This window comes from Cetorhinus maximus, chromosome 9 (genome assembly GCF_964194155.1).
Source record: "Cetorhinus maximus chromosome 9, sCetMax3.hap1.1, whole genome shotgun sequence".
In the NCBI taxonomy this organism is placed as follows: domain Eukaryota; kingdom Metazoa; phylum Chordata; class Chondrichthyes; order Lamniformes; family Cetorhinidae; genus Cetorhinus; species Cetorhinus maximus.
This window is the reverse complement of record NC_135887.1, coordinates 67,218,356-67,239,142: the sequence shown is the minus strand read 5'-3', so window position 1 is coordinate 67,239,142 and position 20,787 is coordinate 67,218,356. Positions and strand designations below refer to the sequence as shown.

The window sequence follows — 20,787 nt, the reverse complement described above, 5'->3', positions numbered from 1 at the left end:
CAGGAGAGGCACTGGGAGTTCTGGGTTGTTTCACCAGGAGAGGCACTGGGAGTTCCGGGTGGTTTCTACAGGAGAGGCACTGGGAGTGCCGGGTTATTTCTACAGGAGAGGCACTGGTAGTTCCGGGTTCTTTCACCAGGAGAGGCACTGGGATTTCCGGGTTGTTTATCCAAGAGAGGCAACGGGAGTTCCGGGTTGTTTCACCAGTAGTGGCACTGGGAGTTCCGGGTTGTTTCACCAGGAGAGGCACTGGGAGTTCCGGGTTGTTCCACCAGGAGAGGCACTGCGAGTTCCGGGTTGTATAACCAGGAGAGGCACTGGGAGTTCCGGGTTGTTTCACCAGGAGAGGCGCTGGGAGTTCCGGGTTGTTTCTGCAGGAGAGGCACTGGGAGTTCCGGGTTGTTTAACCAAGAGAGGCACTGGGAGTTCCGGGTTGTTTCACCAGGAGAGGCACTGGGAGTTCCGGGTTGTTTCACGAGGAGAGTCACTGGGAGTTCCGGGTTTTTTAACCAGGAGAGGCACTGAGAGTTCCGGGTTGTTTAACCAGAAGAGGCACTGGTTGTTCCGGGTTGATTCACCAGGAGAGGCACTGGGAGTTCCGGGTTGTTTAATCAGAAGAGGCACTGGTAGTTCCACGTTGTGTAACCAGGAAAGGCACTGAGAATTCCGGGTTGTTTAACCAGAAGAGGCACTGGGAATTCCGGGTTGTTTCACCAGGAGATGCACTGGTAGTTCCTGGTTCTTTCTACCGGAGAGGCGCTGGGAGTTCCGGGTTGTTTCCCCAGGAGAGGCCCTGAGATTTCCTGGTTGTTTCACCAGGAGAGGCGCTGGGAGTTCCGGGTTGTTTCTACAGGAGTGGCACTGGGAGTTCCGGGTTGTTTAACCAAGAGAGGCACTGGGAATTCTGGGTTGTTTCACCAGGAGAGGCACTGGGAGTTCCGGGTTGTTTAACCAGGAGAGGCACTGATAGTTCCGGGTTGTTTAACCAGAAGAGGCACTGGTTGTTCCGGGTTGATTCACCAGGAGAGGCACTGGGAGTTCCGGGTTGTTTAACCAGAAGAGGCACTGGTAGTTCCACGTTGTTTAACCAGGAAAGGCACTGTGAGTTCTGGGTTGTTTAACCAGAAGAGGCACTGTAGTTCAGGGTTGTTTCACCAGGAGCGGCACTGGGAATTCCGGGTTGTTTCGCCAGGAGATGCACTGGGAGTTCCGGGTTGTTTCTACCGGAGAGGCGCTGGGAGTTCCGGGTTGTATCCCCAGGAGAGGCGCTGAGAGTTCCGGGTTGTTTCACCAGGAGAGGCACTGGGAGATCCGAGTTGTTTCACCTGGAGAAGCACTGGGAGTTCCGTGTTGTTTCACAAGGAGAGGCACTGGGCGTTCCGGGTTGTTTCTACAGGAGAGGCACTGGGAGTTCCGGGATGTTTCACCAGTAGAGGCACAGGGACTTCCGGGTTGTTTCCCCTGGAGAGGCACTGGGAGTTCCAGGTTGTTTCACCAGGAGAGGCACTGGGAGTTCCGGGTTGTTACACCAGGAGAGGCACTGGGAGTTCCGGGTTGTTTCACCAGGACAGGGACTGGGAGTTCCACATTGTTTCTCCAGGAGAGGCACTGGGAGTTCCGGGTTGTTTCACCAGGAGAGGCACTGGGAGTTCCTGGTTGTTTCTACAGGAGAGGCACTGGGAGTTCCGTGTTGTTTAACCAGGAGAGGAACTGGGAGTTCCGGATTGTTTCTACAGTAGAGGCACTGGGATTTACAGGTTGTTTAACCAGGAGAGGCACTGGGAGTTCTGGGTTGATTCTACAGGACAGGCACTGGGAGTTCTGGGTGGCAACAGCAGGAGAGGCACTGGGATTTCCTGGTTTTTCTACAGGAGAGGCACTGGGAGTTACGGGTTGTTTAACCAGGAGAGGCACGGGGAGTTCTGGGTGGTTTAACCAGGAGAGGCACTGGGAGTTCTGGGTTGTTTCACCAGGAGAGACACTGGGAGTTCCGGGTTGTTTCACCAGGAGAGGCACTGGGAGTTCCGGGTTGTTTCTGCAGGAGAGGCACTGGGGGTTCCGGGTTCTTTCTCCAGGAGAGTCACTGGGAGTTCCGGGTTGTTTAACCAGGAGAGGCACTGGGAGCTCCGGGTTGTTTCTACAGGAGTGTCACTGGGAGTTCCGACTTGTTTCACCAGGAGAAGTACTGGTAGTTCCGGGGTGTTTAACCAGGTGAGGCACTGGGAGTTCCTGGTTATTTCACCAGGAGAGACACTGGGAGTTCCGGGTTGTTTCTACAGGAGAGGCACTGGGATTCCGGGTTGTTTCTACAGGAGAGGCACTGGGAGTTCCGGGTTGTTTAAGCAGGAGAGGCACTGGAATTTCCGGGTTGTTTCACCAGGAGAGGCACTGGGAGTTCCGGGTTGTTTCTACAGGTGAGGCGCTGGGAGTTCCGGGTTGTTTAACCAGGAGAGGAACTGGGAGTTCCGGATTGTTTCTACAGTAGAGGCACTGGGATTTACGGGTTGTTTAACCAGGAGAGGCACTGGGAGTTATGGGTTGATTCTACAGGAGAGGCACTGGGAGTTCCGGGTGGCAACAGCAGGAGAGGCACTGGGATTTCCTGGTTGTTTCTACAGGAGTGGCACTGGGAGTTCCGGGTTGTTTCACCAGGAGAAGCACTGGTAGTTCCGGGTTGTTTAACCAGGAGAGGCACTGGGAGTTCTGGGTTGTTTCACCAGGAGAGGCACTGGGAGTTCCGGGTGGTTTCTACAGGAGAGGCACTGGGAATTCCGGGTTATTTCTACAGGAGAGGCAGAGGGAGTTTTGGGTTGTTTCTACAGGAGCGGACTGGTAGTTCCGGGTTCTTTCACCAGGAGAGGCACTGGGATTTCCGGGTTGTTTATCCAAGAGAGGCACTGGGAGTTCCGGGTTGTTCCACCAGGAGAGGCACTGCGAGTTCCGGGTTGTATAACCAGGAGAGGCACCGGGAGATCCGGGTTGTTTCACCAGGAGAGGCGCTGGGATTTCCGGGTTGTTTCTACAGGAGAGGCACTGGGAGTTCCGGGTTGTTTAACCAAGAGAGGCACTGGGAGTTCCGGGTTGTTTCACCAGGAGAGACACTGGGAGTTCCGGGTTGTTTAACCAGGAGAGGCAGTGGGTTTTTCCGGGTTGTTTCACCAGGAGAGGCAGTGGGAGTTCCGGGTTGTTTCACCAGGAGAGGCACTGGGAGTTCCGGGTTGCTGCTACAGGAGAGGCGCTGGGAGTTCTTGGTTGTTTCACCAGGAGAGGTACTGGGAGTTCCGGGTTGTTTCATCAGGAGATGCAGTGGGAGTTCCGGTTTGTTTCACCTGGAGAGGCGCTGGGATTCCCGGGTTGTTTCACCAGGAGAGGCACTGGGAGTTCCGGCTTGTTTCACCAGGAGAGGCACTGGGAGTTCCGGGTTGTTTCACCAGGAGAGGCACTAGGAGTTTCGGGTTGTTTCACCAGGAGAGGCACTGGGAGTTCCGGGTTGTTTCACCCGGAGAGGCACTGGGAGTTCCGGGTTGTAGCTACAGGAGAGGTGCTGAGAGTTCTGGTTTGTTTCACCAGGAGAGGCACTGGGAGTTCCGGGTTGTTTCACCAGGAGAGGCGGTGGGAGTTCCGGGTTGTTTCTTCAGGAGAGGCACTGGGAGTTCCGGGTTGTTTCACCAGGAGAGTCACTGGGAGTTCCGGGTTGTTTCACCAGGAGAGGCACTGGGAGTTCCGGGTTGTTTCTGCAGGAGATGCACTGGGGGTTCTGGGTTGTTTCTCCAGGAGAGTCACTGGGAGTTCCTGGTTGTTTAACCAGGAGAGGCACTGGGAGCTCCGGGTTGTTTCTACAGGAGTGTCACTGGGAGTTCCGGGTTGTTTCACCAGGAGAAGCACTGGTAGTTCCGGGTTGTTTAACCAGGAGAGGCACTGGGAGTTCCGGGTTATTTCACCAGGAGAGACACTGGGAGTTCCGGGTTGTTTCTACAGGAGAGGCACTTGGATTCCGGGTTGTTTCTACAGGAGAGGCACTGGGAGTTCCGGGTTGTTTAAGCAGGAGAGGCACTGGAAGTTCCGGGTTGTTTCACCTGGAGAGGCACTGGGACTTCCGGGTTGTTTCTACAGGAGAGGCGCTGGGAGTTCCGGGTTGTTTAACCAGGAGAGGAACTTGGAGTTCCGGATTGTTTCTACAGTAGCGGCACTGGGATTTACGGGTTGTTTAACCAGGAGAGGCACTGGGAGTTCTGGGTTGATTCTACAGGAGAGGCACTGGGAGTTCCGGGTGGCACCAGCAGGAGAGGCACTGGGATTTCCTGGTTGTTTCTACAGGAGAGGCACTGGGAGTTACGGGTTGTTTAACCAGGAGAGGCACGGAGAGTTCCGCGTTGTTTAACCAGGAGAGGCACTGGGAGTTCTGGGTTTTTTCACTAGGAGAGGCACTGGGAGTTCCGGGTGGTTTCTACAGGAGAGGCACTGGGAGTTCCGGGTTATTTCTACAGGAGAGGCAGAGGGAGTTCTGGGTTGTTTCTACAGGAGAGGCACTGGTAGTTCCGGGTTCTTTCACAAGGAGAGGCACTGGGAGTTCCGGGTTGTTTATCCATGAGAGGCACTGGGAGTTCCGGGTTGTTTCACCAGTAGTTGCATTGGGAGTTCCGGGTTGTTTCACCAGGAGAGGCATTGGGAGTTCCGGGTTGTTCCACCAGGAGAGGCACTGCGAGTTCCGGGTTGTATAACCAGGAGAGGCACTGGGAGTTCCGGGTTGTTTCACCACGAGAGGCGCTGGGAGTTCCGGGTTGTTTCTACAGGAGAGGCACTGGGAGTTCCGGGTTGTTTAACCAAGAGAGGCACTGGGAGTTCCGGGTTGTTTCACCAGGAGAGACACTGGGAGTTCCGCGTTGTTTCTACAGGAATGGCACTGGGATTCCGGGTTGTTTCTACAGGAGAGGCACTGGGAGTTCCGGGTTGTTTAAGCAGGACAGGCACTGGAAGTTCCGGGTTGTTTCACCCGGAGAGGCACTGGGAGTTCCGGGTTGTTTAACAGGAGAGGCACTGGGAGTTCCGGGTTGTTTAACCAGGAGAGGCAGTGGGATTTCCGGGTTGTTTCACCAGGAGAGGCACTGGGAGTTCCGGGTTGTTTCACCAGGAGAGGCACTGGGAGTTCCGGGTTGTTGCTACAGGAGAGGCGCTGGGAGTTCTGGGTTGTTTCACCAGGACAGGCATTGGGAGTTCCGGGATGTTTAACCAGGAGAGGCACTGGGAGCCCCAGGTTATTTCACAAGGAGAGGAACTGGGATTTCCAGGTTGTTTCTACAGGAGAGGCACTGGGAGTTCCGGATTGTTTCACCAGGAGAGGCGCTGGGAGCCCCACATTGTTTCACCAGTAGAGGCACTGGGAGATCGGGTTGATTCACCAGGAGAGGCACTGGGAGTTCCGGGTTGTTTAACCAGGAGAGGCACTGGGAGTTTCGGGTTGTTTCACCAGGAGAGGCACTGGGAGCCCCGGGTTGTTTAACCAGGAGAGGCACTGGGAGTTCCGGGTTGTTTCTACAGGACAGGCATTGGGAGTTCCGGGATGTTTAACCAGGAGAGGCACTGGGAGCTCCGGGTTATTTCACAAGGAGAGGAACTGGGATTTCCAGGTTGTTTCTACAGGAGAGGCACTGGGAGTTCCGGGTTGTTTCTACAGGAGAGGCATTGGGAGTTCCGTGTTGTTTTACCAGGTGAGGCACTGGGAGCCCCACGTTGTTTCACCAGGAGAGGCACCGGGAGTTCCGGCTTGTTTAACCAGGAGAGGCGCTGGGAGATCCGGGTTGTTTCACCGGGCGAGGCACTGGGGTTTCCGGGTTGTTTCACCAGGAGAGGCACTGGGAGTTCCGGGTTCTTTCACCAGGAGTGTCACTGGGAGTTCCGGGTTGTTTAACCAGGAGAGGCGCTGGGAGTTCCGGGTTGTTTAACCACACGAGGCACTGGGTGTTCCGGGTTGTTTCATCAGGAGAGCCACTGGGAGTTCCGGGTTGTTTAAACAGGAGAGGCACTGGGAGTTCCGGGTTGTTTTAACAGGAGAGGCACTGTTAGCCCCGAGTTGTTTCACCAGGAGAGGCATTGGTAGCCCCGGGTTGTTTCACCAGGAGTGGCACTGGGAGTTCCGGGTTGGTTCTACAGGAGAGGCTCTGGGAGATCCGGGCTGTTTCACCAGGAGAGGCACTGGAACTTCCGGATTGTTTCACCAGGAGAGGCGCTGGGAGCCCCACATTGTTTCACCAGTAGAGGCACTGGGAGATCGGGTTGATTCACCAGGCGAGGCACTGGGAGTTCCGGGTTGTTTCACCAGTATAGGCACTGGGAGTTCCGGGTTGTTTCACCAGTAGAGGCACTGGGAGCCCCGGGTTGTTTAACCAGGAGAGGCACTGGGAGTTCCGGGTTGTTTCTACAGGACAGGCATTGGGAGTTCCGGGATGTTTAACCAGGAGAGGCACTGGGAGCTCCGGGTTATTTCACAAGGAGAGGAACTGGGATTTCCAGGTTGTTTCTACAGGAGAGGCACTGGGAGTTCCGGGTTGTTTCACCAGGAGAGGCGCTGGGAGATCCGGGTGGCATCACCAGGAGAGGCACTGGGAGTTCCGGGTTGTTTAACCAGGTGAGGCACTGGGAGTTCCGGGTTGTTTCACCAGGAGAGGCACTGGGTGACCCGTGTTGTTTCTACAGGAGAGGCGCTGGGAGTTCCGGGTTGTTTAACCAGGAGAGGAACTGGGAGTTCCGGATTGTTTCTACAGTAGAGGCACTGGGATTTACGGGTTGTTAAACCAGGAGAGGCACTGGGAGTTCTGGGTTGATTCTACAGGAGAGGCACTGGGAGTTCCGGGTGGCACCAGCAAGAGAGGCACTGGGATTTCCTGTTTGTTTCTACAGGAGAGGCACTGGGAGTTACGGGTTGTTTAACCAGGAGAGGCACGCGGAGTTCCGAGTTGTTTAACCAGGAGAGGCACTGGGAGTTCTGGGTTGTTTCACCAGGAGAGGCACTGGGAGTTCCGGGTGGTTTCTACAGGAGAGGCACTGGGAGTTCCGGGTTCTTTCACCAGGAGAGGCACTGGGAGTTCCGGGTTGTTTATCCAAGAGAGGCACTGGGAGTTCCGGGTTGATTCACCAGGAGAGGCACTGGGAGTTCCGGGTTGTTTAACCAGGAGAGGCACTGGGAGTTTCGGGTTGTTTCACCAGGAGAGGCACTGGGAGCCCCGGGTTGTTTAACCAGGAGAGGCACTGGGAGTTCCGGGTTGTTTCTACAGGACAGGCATTGGGAGTTCCGGGATGTTTAACCAGGAGAGGCACTGGGAGCTCCGGGTTATTTCACAAGGAGAGGAACTGGGATTTCCAGGTTGTTTCTACAGGAGAGGCACTGGGAGTTCCGGGTTGTTTCTACAGGAGAGGCATTGGGAGTTCCGTGTTGTTTTACCAGGTGAGGCACTGGGAGCCCCACGTTGTTTCACCAGGAGAGGCACCGGGAGTTCCGGCTTGTTTAACCAGGAGAGGCGCTGGGAGATCCGGGTTGTTTCACCGGGCGAGGCACTGGGGTTTCCGGGTTGTTTCACCAGGAGAGGCACTGGGAGTTCCGGGTTCTTTCACCAGGAGTGTCACTGGGAGTTCCGGGTTGTTTAACCAGGAGAGGCGCTGGGAGTTCCGGGTTGTTTAACCACACGAGGCACTGGGTGTTCCGGGTTGTTTCATCAGGAGAGCCACTGGGAGTTCCGGGTTGTTTAAACAGGAGAGGCACTGGGAGTTCCGGGTTGTTTTAACAGGAGAGGCACTGTTAGCCCCGAGTTGTTTCACCAGGAGAGGCACTGGGCGTTCCGGGTTGTTTCACCAGGAGAGGCACTGGGAGTTCCTGGTTGTTTAAACAGGAGAGGCATTGGTAGCCCCGGGTTGTTTCACCAGGAGTGGCACTGGGAGTTCCGGGTTGGTTCTACAGGAGAGGCTCTGGGAGATCCGGGCTGTTTCACCAGGAGAGGCACTGGAACTTCCGGATTGTTTCACCAGGAGAGGCGCTGGGAGCCCCACATTGTTTCACCAGTAGAGGCACTGGGAGATCGGGTTGATTCACCAGGCGAGGCACTGGGAGTTCCGGGTTGTTTCACCAGTATAGGCACTGGGAGTTCCGGGTTGTTTCACCAGTAGAGGCACTGGGAGCCCCGGGTTGTTTAACCAGGAGAGGCACTGGGAGTTCCGGGTTGTTTCTACAGGACAGGCATTGGGAGTTCCGGGATGTTTAACCAGGAGAGGCACTGGGAGCTCCGGGTTATTTCACAAGGAGAGGAACTGGGATTTCCAGGTTGTTTCTACAGGAGAGGCACTGGGAGTTCCGGGTTGTTTCACCAGGAGAGGCGCTGGGAGATCCGGGTGGCATCACCAGGAGAGGCACTGGGAGTTCCGGGTTGTTTAACCAGGTGAGGCACTGGGAGTTCCGGGTTGTTTCACCAGGAGAGGCACTGGGTGACCCGTGTTGTTTCTACAGGAGAGGCGCTGGGAGTTCCGGGTTGTTTAACCAGGAGAGGAACTGGGAGTTCCGGATTGTTTCTACAGTAGAGGCACTGGGATTTACGGGTTGTTAAACCAGGAGAGGCACTGGGAGTTCTGGGTTGATTCTACAGGAGAGGCACTGGGAGTTCCGGGTGGCACCAGCAAGAGAGGCACTGGGATTTCCTGTTTGTTTCTACAGGAGAGGCACTGGGAGTTACGGGTTGTTTAACCAGGAGAGGCACGCGGAGTTCCGAGTTGTTTAACCAGGAGAGGCACTGGGAGTTCTGGGTTGTTTCACCAGGAGAGGCACTGGGAGTTCCGGGTGGTTTCTACAGGAGAGGCACTGGGAGTTCCGGGTTCTTTCACCAGGAGAGGCACTGGGAGTTCCGGGTTGTTTATCCAAGAGAGGCACTGGGAGTTCCGGGTTGTTTCACCAGTAGTGGCACTGGGAGTTCCGGGTTGTTTCACCAGGAGAGGCACTGGGAGTTCCGGGTTGTTCCACCAGGAGAGGCACTGCGAGTTCCGGGTTGTATAACCAGGAGAGGCACTGGGAGTTCCGGGTTGTTTCACCAGGAGAGGCGCTGGGAGTTCCGGGTTGTTTCTACAGGAGAGGCACTGGGAGTTCCGGGTTGTTTAACCAAGAGAGGCACTGGGCGTTCCGGGTTGTTTCACCAGGAGAGACACTGGGAGTTCCGGGTTGTTTCTACAGGAAAGGCACTGGGATTCCGGGTTGTTTCTACAGGAGAGGCACTGGGAGTTCCGGGTTGTTTAAGCAGGACAGGCACTGGGAGTTCCGGGTTGTTTCTACAGGAGAGGCACTGGGAGTTCTGGGTTGATTCACCAGGTAAAGCGCTGGGAGTTCTGGGTTGTTTCTACAGAAGAGGCAGTGGGAGTTCCGGGTTGTATAACCAGGAGAGGCACTGGGAGTTCCTGGTTGTTTAACCAGGAGAGGCACTGAGTTTTCCGGGTTGTTTAACCAGAAGAGGCACTGGGAGTTCCGGGTTGTTTAACCAGGAGAGGCACTGGGATTTCCGGGTTGTTTCACCAGGAGAGGCACTGGGAGTTCCGGGTTGTTTCACCAGGAGAGGCACTGGGAGTTCCGGGTTGTTTCTAATGGTGAGGCACTGGGTGTTCCGGGTTGTTTCACCTGGAGAGGCGCTAGGAGTTCTGGGTTGTTTCACCAGGAGAGTCACTGGGGTTTCCGGGTTGTTTCTACAGGAGAGGCACTGGGATTCCGGGTTGCTTCTACAGGAGAGGCACTGGGAGTTATGGGTTGTTTAACCAGGAGATGCACGGGGCTTTCCGGGTTGTTTAACCAGGTGAGGCACTGGGATTTCCGGGTTGATTCTACAGGAGAGGCACTGTGAGTTCCGGGTGGCAACACCAGGAGAGGCACTGGGATTTCCGGGTTGTTTCTACAGTAGAGGCGCTGGGAGGTCCGGATTGTTTCACCAGGAGAGGCACTGGGAGTTCCGGGTTGTTTAACCAAGAGAGGCACTGGGCGTTCCGGGTTGTTTCACCAGGAGAGACACTGGGAGTTCCGGGTTGTTTCTACAGGAAAGGCACTGGGATTCCGGGTTGTTTCTACAGGAGAGGCACTGGGAGTTCCGGGTTGTTTAAGCAGGACAGGCACTGGGAGTTCCGGGTTGTTTCTACAGGAGAGGCACTGGGAGTTCTGGGTTGATTCACCAGGTAAAGCGCTGGGAGTTCTGGGTTGTTTCTACAGAAGAGGCAGTGGGAGTTCCGGGTTGTATAACCAGGAGAGGCACTGGGAGTTCCTGGTTGTTTAACCAGGAGAGGCACTGAGTTTTCCGGGTTGTTTAACCAGAAGAGGCACTGGGAGTTCCGGGTTGTTTAACCAGGAGAGGCACTGGGATTTCCGGGTTGTTTCACCAGGAGAGGCACTGGGAGTTCCGGGTTGTTTCACCAGGAGAGGCACTGGGAGTTCCGGGTTGTTTCTAATGGTGAGGCACTGGGTGTTCCGGGTTGTTTCACCTGGAGAGGCGCTAGGAGTTCTGGGTTGTTTCACCAGGAGAGTCACTGGGGTTTCCGGGTTGTTTCTACAGGAGAGGCACTGGGATTCCGGGTTGCTTCTACAGGAGAGGCACTGGGAGTTATGGGTTGTTTAACCAGGAGATGCACGGGGCTTTCCGGGTTGTTTAACCAGGTGAGGCACTGGGATTTCCGGGTTGATTCTACAGGAGAGGCACTGTGAGTTCCGGGTGGCAACACCAGGAGAGGCACTGGGATTTCCGGGTTGTTTCTACAGGTGAGGCACTGGGAGTTCCGGGTTGTTTCTACAGTAGAGGCGCTGGGAGGTCCGGATTGTTTCACCAGGAGAGGCACTGGGAGTTCCGGGTTGTTTAACCAGGAGAGGTGCTGGGAGTTCCGTGTTGTTTCACCAGGAGAGGAACTGGGATTTCAGGGTTGTTTCACCAGGAGAGGCACTGGGAGTTCCGGGTTGTTTCACCAGGTGAAGCACTGGGAATTCCGGGTTGTTTCACCAAGTGTGGCACTGGGAGTTCCGGGTTGTTTCTACAGGTGAGGCGCTGGGAGTTCCGGGTTGTTTCATCTGGAGAAACACTGGGAGTTCCGGGTTGTGTCACCTGGAGAGGCACTTGGAGTTCCGGGTTGTTTAACCAGGTGAGGTGCTGGGAGTTCCGGGTTGTTTCACCTGGAGAGTCACTGGGAGCCCCGGGTTGTTTCACCAGGAGAGGCACTGGGAGCTCTGGGTTGTTTCACCAGGAGAGGCACTGGGAGTTCCGGGTCGTATCACCAGGAGAGGCACTGGGAGCCCCGTGTTTTTTCACCAGGAGAGGCACTGGGAGTTCCGGGTTGTTTCACCAGGAGAGGCGCTGCGAGTTCCGGGTTGTTTCTCCAGTAGAGGCACTGGGAGTTCCGGGTTGTTTCTACAGGAGAGGCGCTGGGAGATCCGGGTTGTTTAACCAGGAGAGGCACTGTGAGTTCCGGGTTGTTTCAGCAGGAGAGGCACTGGGATTTCCGGGTTGTTTAAACAGGAGAGGCACTGGGAGTTCCGGGTTGTTTAAACAGGAGAGGCACTGTTAGCCCCTAGTTGTTTCACCAGGAGAGGCACTGGGAGTTCTGGGTTGGTTCTACAGGAGAGGCTCTGGGAGTTCCGGGCTGTTTCACCAGGAGAGGCACTGGAACTTCCGGATTGTTTCACCAGGAGAGGCGCTGGGAGCCCCACATTGTTTCACCAGGAGAGGCACTGGGAGATCGGGTTGATTCACCAGGAGAGGCACTGGGAGTTCCGGGTTGTTTCACCAGTATAGGCACTGGGAGTTCCGGGTTGTTTCACCAGGAGAGGCACTTGGAGTTCCGGGTTTTTTAACCAGGAGAGGCACTGGGAGCCCCGGGTTGTTTAACCAGGAGAGGCACTGGGAGTTCCGGGTTGTTTCTACAGGACAGGCATTGGGAGTTCCGGTATGTTTAACCAGGAGAGGCACTGGGAGCCCCGGGTTATTTCACAAGGAGAGGAACTGGGATTTCCAGGTTGTTTCTACAGGAGAGGCACTGGGAGTTCCGGCTTGTTTCACCAGGAGAGGCGCTGGGAGATCCGTGTTGTTTCACCAGGAGAGGCTCTGGGAGTTCCGGGTTGATTCTACAGGAGAGGCACTGGGAGTTCCGGGTGGCGTCACCAGGAGAGGCACTGGGAGTTCCGGGTTGTTTAACCAGGTGAGGCACTGGGAGTTCCGGGTTGTTTCACCAGGAGAGGCACTGGGTGACCCGGGTTGTTTAACCAGGAGAGGCACTGGGTGTTCCGGGTTGTTTCACCAGGAGAGGCACTGGGATTTCCGGGTTGTTTCACCAGGAGAGGCGCTGGGAGATCAGGGTTGTTTCACCAGGAGAGGCACTGGGAGTTCTGGGTTGTTTAACCAGGTGAGGCACTGGGAGTTTCGTGTTGTTTAACCACGAGCGGCACTGGGAGTTCCGGGTTGTTTCTACAGGAGAGGCGCGTGGAGTTCAGGGTTGTTTCACCAGGAGAGGCATTGGGAGTTCCGGGTTGTTTCACCAGGAGAGGCTCTGGGAGTTCCGGGTTGTTTCTACAGGAGAGGCATTGGGAGTTCCGTGTTGTTTAACCAGGTGAGGCACTGGGAGCCCCACGTTGTTTCACCAGGAGAGGCACCGGGAGTTCCGGGTTGTTTAACCAGGAGAGGCGCTGGGAGATCCGGGTTGTTTCACCAGGAGAGGCACTGGGGTTTCCGGGTTGTTTCACCAGGAGAGGCACTGGGAGTTCCGGGTTGTTTAACCAGGAGAGGCGCTGGGAGATCCGGGTTGTTCCACCAGGAGAGGCACTGGGAGTTCCGGGTTGTTTAACCAGGAGAGGCGCTGGGAGCCCCACATTGTTTCACCAGGAGAGGCACTGGGAGTTCCGGGTTGTTTCACCAGGAGAGGCACTGGGAGTTCCGGGTTGTTTTAGCAGGAGAGGCACTGTGAGTTCCGGGTTGTTTTAGCAGGAGAGGCACTGGGAGTTCCGGGTTGTTTCACCAGTAGAGGCACTGGGAGTTCCAGGTTGTTTCACCAGGAGAGGCACTGGGAGTTCCGGGTTGTTTCACCAGGACAAACACCTTGAATTCCTGGTTGTTTTAGCAGGAGAGGCACTGGGACGTCCGGGTTGTTTCACCAGGAGAGGCATTGGGAGTTCCGGGTTGTTACACCAGGAGAGGTACTGGGAGTTCCGGATTGTTTCTACAGGAGAGGCACTGGGAGTTCCGGGTTGTTTTATCAGGAGAGGCACTGGGAGCCCCACGTTGATTCACCAGGAGTGGCGCCAGGAGCTCCTGGTTATTTCACCAGGAGAGGCACTGGGAGCCCCACGTTGTTTCACCAGGAGAGGCGCTGGGAGTTCCGGGTTGTTTCTACAGTAGAGGCACTGGGAGTTCCGGGTTGTTTCACCAGGAGTGGCATTGGGAGTTCCGAGTTGTTTCACCAGGAGATGCACTGGGAGTTCCGGGTTGTTTCTACAGGAGAGGCACTGGGAGTTCCTGGTTGTTTCATCACAAGAGGCACTGGGAGTTCCGCGTTGTTTAACCAGGAGAGGCACTGGGAGTTCCGGGTTGTTTAACCACACGAGGCACTGGGTGTTCCGGGTTGTTTCATCAGGAGAGGCACTGGGAGTTCCGGGTTGTTTAAACAGGAGAGGCACTGGGAGTTCCGGGTTGTTTTAACAGGAGAGGCACTGTTAGCCCCGAGTTGTTTCACCAGGAGAGGCACTGGGCGTTCCGGGTTGTTTCACCAGGAGAGGCACTGGGAGTTCCTGGTTGTTTAAACAGGAGAGGCACTGGTAGCCCCGGGTTGTTTCACCAGGAGAGGCACTGGGAGTTCCGGGTTGGTTCTACAGGAGAGGCTCTGGGAGATCCGGGCTGTTTCACCAGGAGAGGCACTGGAACTTCCGGATTGTTTCACCAGGAGAGGCGCTGGGAGCCCCACATTGTTTCACCAGTAGAGGCACTGGGAGATCGGGTTGATGCACCAGGAGAGGCACTGGGAGTTCCGGGTTGTTTCACCAGGAGAGGCACTGGGAGTTCCGGGTTGTTTCACCAGGAGTGGCACTTGGAGTTCCGGGTTTTTTAACCAGGAGAGGCACTGGGAGCCCCGGGTTGTTTAACCAGGAGAGGCACTGGGAGTTCCGGGTTGTTTAACCAGGTGAGGCACTGGGAGTTCCGGGTTGTTTAACCAGGAGAGGCACTGGGAGTTCCGGGTTGTTTAACCAGGAGAGGCCCTGGGAGACCCGGTTTGTTTCACCAGGAGAGGCACTGGGAGTTCCGGGTTGTTTCACCAGGAGAGGAACTGGGATTTCCGGGTTGTTTCACCAGGAGAGGCGCTGGGAAATCCGGGTTGTTTCACCAGGAGAGGCACTGGGAGTTCTGGGTTGTTTAACCAGGTGAGGCACTGGGAGTTCCGGGTTGTTTAACCAGGAGCGGCACTGGGAGTTCCGGGTTGTTTCTACAGGAGAGGCGCGGGGAGTTCAGGGTTGTTTCACCAGGAGAGGCACTGGGAGTTCCGGGTTGTTTCACCAGGAGTGCCACTGGGAGTTCCGGGTTGTTTCTACAGGAGAGGCATTGGGAGTTCCGTGTTGTTTAACCAGGTGATGCACTGGGAGCCCCACGTTGTTTCACCAGGAGAGGCACCGGGAGTTCCGGGTTGTTTAACCAGGAGAGGCGCTGGGAGATCCGGGTTGTTTCACCGGGCGAGGCACTGGGGTTTCCGGGTTGTTTCACCAGGAGAGGCACTGGGAGTTCCGGGTTCTTTCACCAGGAGTGTCACTGGGAGTTCCGGGTTGTTTAACCAGGAGAGGCGCTGGGAGTTCCGGGTTGTTTAACCACACGAGGCACTGGGTGTTCCGGGTTGTTTCATCAGGAGAGGCACTGGGAGTTCCGGGTTGTTTAAACAGGAGAGGCACTGGGAGTTCCGGGTTGTTTTAACAGCAGAGGCACTGTTAGCCCCGAGTTGTTTCACCAGGAGAGGCACTGGGCGTTCCGGGTTGTTTCACCAGGAGAGGCACTGGGAGTTCCGGGTTGTTTAAACAGGAGAGGCACTGGTAGCCCCGCGTTGTTTCACCAGGAGAGGCACTGGGAGATGCGGGCTGTTTCACCAGGAGAGGCACTGGAACTTCCGGAATGTTTCACCAGCAGAGGCGCTGGGAGCCCCACATTGTTTCACCAGGAGAGGCACTGGGAGATCGGGTTGATTCACCAGGAGAGGCACTGGGAGTTCCGGGTTGTTTCACCAGTATAGGCACTGGGAGTTCCGGGTTGTTTCTACAGGACAGGCATTGGGAGTTCCGGGATGTTTAACCAGGAGAGGCACTGGGAGCCCCGGGTTATTTCACAAGGAGAGAGGAACTGGGATTTCCAGGTTGTTTCTACAGGAGAGGCACTGGGAGTTCCGGGTTGTTTCACCAGGAGAGGCGCTGGGAGATCCAGGTTGTTTCACCAGGTGAGGCTCTGGGATTTCCGTGTTGATTCTACAGGAGAGGCACTGGGAGTTCCGGGTGGCATCACCAGGAGAGGCACTGGGAGTTCCGGGTTGTTTAACCAGGAGAGGCACTGGGAGTTCCGGGTTGTTTCACCAGGAGAGGCACTGGGTACCCGGGTTGTTTAACCAGGAGAGGCACTGGGAGTTCCGGATTGTTTTACCAGGAGAGGCACTGGGATTTCCGGGTTGTTTCACCAGGAGAGGCGCTGGGAGATCCGGGTTGTTTCACCAGGAGAGGCCCTGGGAGTTCTGGGTTGTTTAACCAGGTGAGGCACTGGGAGTTCCAGGTTGTTTAACCAGGAGCGGCACTGGGAGTTCCGGGTTGTTTCTACAGGAGAGGCGCGGAGAGTTCAGGGTTGTTTCACCAGGAGAGGCACTGGGAATTCCGGGTTGTTTCAGCAGGAGAGGCACTGGGAGTTCCGGGTTGTTTCTACAGGAGAGGCATTGGGAGTTCCGTGTTGTTTAACCAGGTGAGGCACTGGGAGCCCCACGTTGTTTCACCAGGAGAGGCACCGGGAGTTCCGGGTTGTTTAACCAGGAGAGGCGCTGGGAGATCCGCGTTGTTTCACCAGGAGAGGCACTGGGGTTTCCGGGTTTTTTCACCAGGAGAGGCACTGGGAGTTCCGGGTTCTTTCACCAGGAGTGTCACTGGGAGTTCCGGGTTGTTTAACCAGGAGAGGCGCTGGGAGATCCAGGTTGTTTCACGAGGAGAGGCACTCGGAGTTCCGGGTTGTTTCACCAGGAGAGGCACTGGGAGTTCCGCGTTGTTTAACCAGGAGAGGCGCTGGGAGATCCGGGTTGTTCCACCAGGAGAGGCACTGGGAGTTCCGGGTTGTTTAACCAGGAACGGCACTGGGAGTTCCGTGTTGTTTCTACAGGAGAAGCGCGGAGAGTTCAGGGTTGTTTCACCAGGAGAGGCACTGGGAGTTCCGGGTTGTTTCAGCAGGAGAGGCACTGGGAGTTCCGGGTTGTTTCTACAGGAGAGGCATTGGGAGTTCCGTGTTTTTTAACCAGGTGAGGCACTGGGAGCCCCACGTTGTTTCACCAGGAGAGGCACCGGGAGTTCCGGGTTGTTTAACCAGGAGAGGCGCTGGGAGATCCGAGTTGTTTCACCAGGAGAGGCACTGGGAGTTCCGAGTTCTTTAACCAGGAGAGGCGTTGGGAGTTCCGGGTTGTTTCACCAGGAGAGGCACTGGAATTCTGTGTTGTTTCACCAGGAGAGGCACTGGGAGTTCCTAATTGTTTCTCCAGGAGAGGCACTGGGAGTTCTGGGTCGCATCATCAGGAGAGGCACTGGGAGTTCCGGTTTGTTTCACCAGGAGAGGCACTGGGAGTTCCGGCTTGTTTCACCAGGACAGGCACTGGGATTACCGGGTTGTTTAACCAGGAGGAGCACTGGGAGCCCAACGTTGTTTCACCAGGAGAGGCGCTGGGAGTTCCGGGATGTTTCATCACGAGAGGCACTGGGAGTTCAGCGTTGTTTCTACAGGAGAGGCACTGGGAGTTCCGGGTTGTTTCTACAGGAGAGGCGCTGGGAGTTCCGGGTTGTTTCACCAGGAGAGGCACTGGGAGTTCTGGCTTGTTTCACCAGGAGAGGCACTGGGAGATCCGGGTGGCATCACCAGGAGAGGCACTGGGATCCCCGTGTTGTTTCACCAGGATAGGCACTGGGAGATCCGGTTTGTTTCACCAGGAGAGGCGCTGGGAATTCCGGGTTGTTTCACCAGTAGAGGCACTGGGAGTTCCGGGTTGTTTCACAAGGAGAGGCACTGGGAATTCCGGGATGTATCACCAGGCTAGGCACTGGGAGTTCCGGGTTGTTTCACAAGGAGAGGCACTGGGAGTTCCGGGTTGTTTCACCAGGAGTGCCACTGGGAGCCCCGGGTTGTTTCAACAGGAGAGGCACTGGGAGTTCCGGGTTGTTTCACCAGGAGAGGCACTGGGAGTTCCGGGTTGTTTAACCAGGAGAGGCACTGGGAGTCCCGGGTTGTTTCACCAGCAGAGGCACTGGGAGTACCGGGTTGTTTCACCAGGAGAGGCGCTGGGTTTTCCTGGTTGTTTGACCAGGAGAGTCACTGTGAGTTCCGGTTGGCATCACCAGGAGAGGCACTGGGAGCCCCGGGTTGTTTCACCAGGATAGGCACTGGGAGTTCCGAGTTGTTTAACCAGGAGAGGCAATGGGAGTTCCGGGTTGTTTCACCAGGAGAGGCACTGGAATTCTGTGTTGTTTCACCAGGAGAGGCACTGGGAGTTCCGGGTTGTTTCACCTGGAGAAGCGCTGGGAGCCCCGGGTTTGTTCACCAGGATAGGCACTGGGAGTTCCGAGTTGTTTAACCAGGAGAGGCAATGGGAGTTCCGGGTTGTTTCACCAGTAGAGGCACTGGAATTCTGGGTTGTTTCACCAGGAGAGGCACTGGGAGTTCCGGGATGTTTCACCAGGAGTAGCGCTGGGAGTTCCGGGTTGTTTAACCAGGGGAGGCGATGGGAGTTCCGGTTTGTTTCACCAGGATAGGCACTGGGAGTTCCGAGTTGTTTAACCAGGAGAGGCGTTGGGAGTTCCGGGTTGTTTCACCAGGAGAGGCACTGGAATTCTGTGTTGTTTCACCAGGAGAGGCACTGGGAGTTCCGAATTGTTTCTCCAGGAGAGGCACTGGGAGTTCCGGGTTGTTTAACCAGAAGAGGCACTGGGAGTTCCGGGTTGTTTAACCAGGAGAGGCACTGGGAGTTCCGGGTTGTTTCACCAGGAGAGGCACTGGGAGTTCCGGGTTGTTTCACCAGGAGAGGCACTGTGAGTTCCGGGTTGTTTCTAATGGTGAGGCACTGGGAGTTCCGGGTTGTTTCACCTGGAGAGGTTGCTAGGAGTTCCGGGTTGTTTCACCAGGAGAGTCACTGGGGTTTCCGGGTTGTTTCTACAGGAGAGGCACTGGGATTCCGGGTTGCTTCTACAGGAGAGGCACTGGGAGTTATTGGTTGTTTAACCAGGAGATGCACGGGGAGTTCCGGGTTGTTTAACCAGCTGAGGCACTGGGAGTTCCGGGTTGATTCTACAGGAGAGGCACTGTGAGTTCCGGGTGGCAACACCAGGTGAGGCACTGGGATTTCCGGGTTGTTTCTACAGTTGAGGCACTGGGAGTTCCGGGTTGTTTCTACAGTAGAGGCGCTGGGAGGTCCGGATTGTTTCACCAGGAGAGGCACTGGGAGTTCCGGGTTGTTTAACCAGGAGAGGTGCTGGGAGTTCCGTGTTGTTTCACCAGGAGAGGCACTGGGAGTTCAGGGTTGTTTCACCAGGAGAGGCACTGGGAGTTCCGGGTTGTTTCACCAGGAGAAGCACTGGGAATTCCGGGTTGTTTCACCAAGTGTGGCACTGGGAGTTCCGGGTTGTTTCTACAGGTGAGGCGCTGGGAGTTCCGGGTTGTTTCACCTGGAGAAGCACTGGGAGTTCCGGGTTGTTTCACCAGGAGAGGCACTGGGAGTTCCGGGTTGTTTAACCAGGTGAGGCGCTGGGAGTTCCGGGTTGTTTCACCTGGAGAGGCACTGGGAGCCCCGGGTTGTTTCACCAGGAGAGGCACTGGGAGCTCTGGGTTGTTTCACCAGGAGAGGCACTGGGTGACCCGGGTTGTTTCACCAGGAGAGGCACTGGGAGTTCCGGGTTGTTTCACCAGGAGAGGCACTGGGAGCTCTGGGTTGTTTCACCAGGAGAGGCACTGGGTGACCCGGGTTGTTTCACCAGGAGAGGCACTGGGAGTTCCGGGTTGTTTCACCAGGAGAGGCACTGGGATTTCCGGGTTGTTTCACAAGGAGAGGCACTGGGAATTCCGGGATGTATCACCAGGCTAGGCACTGGGAGTTCCGGGTTGTTTCACAAGGAGAGGCACTGGGAGTTCCGAGTTGTTTAACCAGGAGAGGCAATGGGAGTTCCGGGTTGTTTCACCAGTAGAGGCACTGGAATTCTGGGTTGTTTCACCAGGAGAGGCACTGTGAGTTCCGGGATGTTTCAACAGGAGTAGCGCTGGGAGTTCCGGGTTGTTTAACCAGGGGAGGCGATGGGAGTTCCAGTTTGTTTCACCAGGATAGGCACTGGGAGTTCCGAGTTGTTTAACCAGGAGAGGCGTTGGGAGTTCCGGGTTGTTTCACCAGGAGAGGCAATGGAATTCTGTGTTGTTTCACCAGGAGAGGCACTGGGAGTTCCGAATTGTTTCTCCAGGAGAGGCACTGGGAGTTCCGGGTTGTTTAACCAGAAGAGGCACTGGGAGTTCCGGGTTGTTTAACCAGGAGAGGCACTGGGAGTTCCGGGTTGTTTCACCAGGAGAGGCACTGGGAGTTCCGGGTTTTTTCACCAGGAGAGGCACTGTGAGTACCGGGTTGTTTCTAATGGTGAGGCACTGGGAGTTCCGGGTTGTTTCACCTGGAGAGGCGCTAGGAGTTCCGGGTTGTTTCACCAGGAGAGTCACTGGGGTTTCCGGGTTGTTTCTACAGGAGAGGCACTGGGATTCCGGGTTGCTTCTACAGGAGAGGCACTGGGAGTTATGGGTTGTTTAACCAGGAGATGCACGGGGAGTTCCGGGTTGTTTAACCAGGTGAGGCACTGGGAGTTCCGGGTTGATTCTACAGGAGAGGCACTGTGAGTTCCGGGTGGCAACACCAGGTGAGGCACTGGGATTTCCGGGTTGTTTCTACAGTTGAGGCACTGGGAGTTCCGGGTTGTTTCTACAGTAGAGGCGCTGGGAGGTCCGGATTGTTTCACCAGGAGAAGCACTGGGAGTTCCGGGTTGTTTAACCAGGAGCGGTGCTGGGAGTTCCGTGTTGTTTCACCAGGAGAGGCACTGGGAGTTCAGGGTTGTTTCACCAGGAGAGGCACTGGGAGTTCCGGGTTGTTTCACCTGGAGAGGTTGCTAGGAGTTCCGGGTTGTTTCACCAGGAGAGTCACTGGGGTTTCTGGGTTGTTTCTACAGGAGAGGCACTGGGATTCCGTGTTGCTTCTACAGGAGAGGCACTGGGAGTTATTGGTTGTTTAACCAGGAGATGCACGGGGAGTTCCGGGTTGTTTAACCAGGTGAGGCACTGGGAGTTCCGGGTTGATTCTACAGGAGAGGCACTGTGAGTTCCGGGTGGCAACACCATGTGAGGCACTGGGATTTCCGGGTTGTTTCTACAGTTGAGGCACTGGTAGTTCCGGGTTGTTTCTACAGTAGAGGCGCTGGGAGGTCCGGATTGTTTCACCAGGAGAGGCACTGGGAGTTCCGGATTGTTTAACCAGGAGAGGTGCTGGGAGTTCCGTGTTGTTTCACC

The 20,787-nt window shown here is 56.0% G+C and overlaps 1 protein-coding gene across 1 annotated transcript in view; it reads left to right on the top strand.

Annotated features, from left to right (window-relative positions):
• tspan4a (tetraspanin 4a) overlaps positions 1-20,787 on the top strand; it is a 619,591-nt gene that overhangs the window by 92,736 nt on the left and 506,068 nt on the right. The window lies entirely within an intron of this gene.